Source organism: Rhinolophus ferrumequinum, chromosome 6, assembly GCF_004115265.2.
Source record: "Rhinolophus ferrumequinum isolate MPI-CBG mRhiFer1 chromosome 6, mRhiFer1_v1.p, whole genome shotgun sequence".
NCBI classification, from domain to species: Eukaryota; Metazoa; Chordata; class Mammalia; order Chiroptera; family Rhinolophidae; genus Rhinolophus; species Rhinolophus ferrumequinum.
Window position 1 is genome coordinate 97,697,809 of NC_046289.1, and position 3,539 is coordinate 97,701,347.

Consider the following 3,539-nt stretch of genomic DNA (forward strand, 5'->3'; position numbering starts at 1 on the left):
GGAAGATATAAAATTCTTCCCAAATTGGTGTATCTATTCCTATCATAATCCTAGTAGGTTTGGGGGTAGAAATTGACAAGCTGGTTCTAAGATGTCATGGAAATACAAAGGACCTAGAACATCCAAGGCCATCTTGAACCAAACTGGATAACTTACACTACCTCACTCCAAGACTTAACCATAGTAATAGGAATTACGTAGCACTGGCCCAAGGATAGACAAAGAGCTAAAACAGCACATAAATAGACCGACACAGTCATTTGATTTTTGATAAAGGCACCAAAGCAATGCAATGGGAAAAGGAATGGCTTTTAAACAAATGGTGCTGGAACAATTGGACAGCTCTGCAGAAAAAAGTGAATCTGACCCCAACCTAACACCATGCACAAAAAGTAACTCAAAGTGGATTCCAGACCTAAATGTACAACCAAAAATTATAAAGTTCCTAGAAGATGAGATTATATTCATGATACAGGAGTAGTTCAATGTTTCTCAGGACACCGAAGACCAGTAAGCCTTGAAGAAAATGAGTATCAATCTACAGACAGTATATATTCTGGGAGAATAGTCACAAAATAGATCTGACAAGTATTTATATCCAGAATATATGAAGAACTTCTACAGCTCAAGGATAAAAACACTAACAACCCAAACAATAACATATATAAAACAAACAACCCAACTGAAAAAATAAAGTGGGAAAAATATTTAGACATTTCACAAAAATACATGAATAGCCAATGAGCATGTAAAGTGCTCATTGTTTGTCATCAGGGAAATGCAAAATGAAACCACAGTGAAATACCAGTATGTGCCCATCAAATGGCTGAAACTAAACACTGACAACTCCAAGTGTTGGTGAGAATGAGAAGCAAACGAACTGTCATAAAACACTGGTGGGAGTAAAATGGTCCAACTACTTGGAAGAAACGTTTGTCACTTATCCCATGATACACAGCTACCCCATGCCTATGGATTTTGAAATGAAAATGTCTACACAGACTTGCTGACAGCAACATTATTCATAAGGGCCCCACAGTGAAAACCGCTGGGAATACTATTGAGCCATAAAAAGCAACAAACCACACGGAACAACATGGGTTAGTTAATGTCACAACATGCCGAACGAACGGAGCTGTATACAAAGGACTAAATACTTTATGATTTCATTTCTGTTAAGTTCCAGAACAGGCAAAACTAGTATGTGGTGAAAAAAAGTAATAATAGGGATTGCTTAGGGGGGTGGAGGTGGGGCTACGGGTGACTTGGAAGTGACAAAGGTGAGGGAAACATTTTGTATCTGGATAGGCATTTGGGTTAGAGAGGTATACGCATTTGTCAAAACTTACCAAATAGTACACTTAAAATTTGTGCTTTCACTGTATGAAAATTTTTACCTAAAAAAAAGAGCAAAAAATAAAATGTGAAATTATCATTGTGGTAGCTTTTCAATGATTGAATAGTTCTACCGAGTCCCAGGAAATTACCTGTTAGGATTACTAATAGTAACCAACATTGCTAAACTTTTAAATTATGTGCCACGTACTGTGTGCACTAGCAGTCTTTAGTCATCGAGAACCCTGAGGGCAGGAACCACTATTAACCCATTTTACAGAGAAAGACAGTGAAGCTCAGTAAGATGACTGGTCCAATGTCATACAATACTTGCCGTCTCAAAACCTTGCATAGAATTTGGATTTCTACTGATGAATCATTACCCCCACCGCACTCAAACTTAACAGAGAGAGTAAAATGCAAACTGAATCTACATGACAGACATTACTGATTTTTGGCCGAATTCTTTTCTCCTCCTTTTTTTGTGTTGCAGCTTTTCCTTGGGTGTTCAAGCAATCTCAAGCGAATGCAAGAGTGTGAGAGAACATTTTCAGGAAGGCTCATTTTTCACCAGGAGTTCTTTCTGGTGCAGGAAATTTTCAAACTTTTCTTCACATCAAACTACACACTTGTAAAATACAGTTCTAAGCAAAGGGCAGAGGGATCTGAGGCCCCACCTGTTGAGCGTACCTGCCCTTCCCACTCACTTCAGCATAATCTGTCCTAGGTGCCATCAATTTTACTTCCAAAGTTTAGCCGACTTCTCACAAAGGTGGGCCATGCACATAGGGGTGCACGGACATTCCTCTGTGCACGCACCCATTCTGGCCCACACAATTCTACAAAACAATACTTGTTAACGCTTACCCCTATGACATACGCTGCATTTTGATCCTTTTTGCGAGAACCACCAAACTGATTTTAGCAACTATTCCAAGTTCAAAACGTATCAATTGAAAAACACTGCCCTATGGTATGTGCTGACTACACTTCCTGGACGAGACTGACATCACCAGTGAAAACTGGAGAACTTGCTGAGAATAGACTAGAAGCAGAGGCTGAGCCGGCACAGAGACCTATGAAGAAAACGTCACGTGAACACTTCAGAACTCTCAAAATATTCTCAGGTTTAGAACATAAATGATTTTATTCCAATTCTTCTTGGGAAAACAGAAATAGCCTCTCACTTAAGCCTTTCCAATAAAAACAGGCTAGAAGGTGGGTGTTTATTTTTCACTGAGCTTGGAGACAGAGACTCATCAGGTAGCGACTGGAGATTTCCTTAAGAAGCTACTTGCTTTGAATTTCAAGCTGCATAATTTGCTAGGCTTAATTTTCTTTGAAGGAGGAGTAATCAGCCTTTCCTTCTTACCTGAAGCAGGGACGAGGTCCTAAATGAAGAACTTGAGGTAGCCTTGAGATTCCAGAAGCCACGATTACCCGACCCGAGCGGGCGCCACCAGCGGCCATGCCGATACTGAAAACGAGAGGCTCACCACTCTGACTGCTGTTTCATACTGGATGCACTATCTGATGCTAGTATATCCTGTCACTTGAAAGCACAGAGGACAGACCTATAGCTCAGGCTCAGTGTGAGGGGCTGCCAGCCAGTGACCGAAGACGAGACCATGAGACACCTCAAGCAGAGAACACAGAACACGAGTCAAGGTCAGAATGATTTCTATTGCATCTGGTGGTGGGAACAAAAATCAATTACAGACTTAGGATTCCTGAAATGTAATTGTTTTTAATATATTTAAAAGCACACACACGTCTCCTTGATTTATAAAAAAATAAATACATGACAAATTTCTTCATGATCCTGGGGCTCTTATGAGGTCAAATTCTTTAATGGATGTAACGTGTCAATGTAAAACACGCGATCAGTGACACACAGAGAAGCATAATCCAGTTGTAAAAGCAAAATTCCTTCAAGGATCAGAATGAACGAGGATCAGTCTTCTCCCGGAGTGCATGTGCAGAGCGGGAAGTGCGGTTGGGCCCAGCGGCCTCTGCCCAGCCCGTCCACAGCGGAGGGAGCCAGGGCAGGAGGGCACAGCCGTCAGGCAGGGCAGACAGATGCGTCCCTCGGGCCTCAGGGCTCCCGCCTCAGCTGACGGCAGCCCACGCGGGGCGGTCCTGTCCTTACCCGGGCTCTGGGAGAGAGGACTGCAGGCGCGCTCGTGAAGTATTTTCCGAGTATT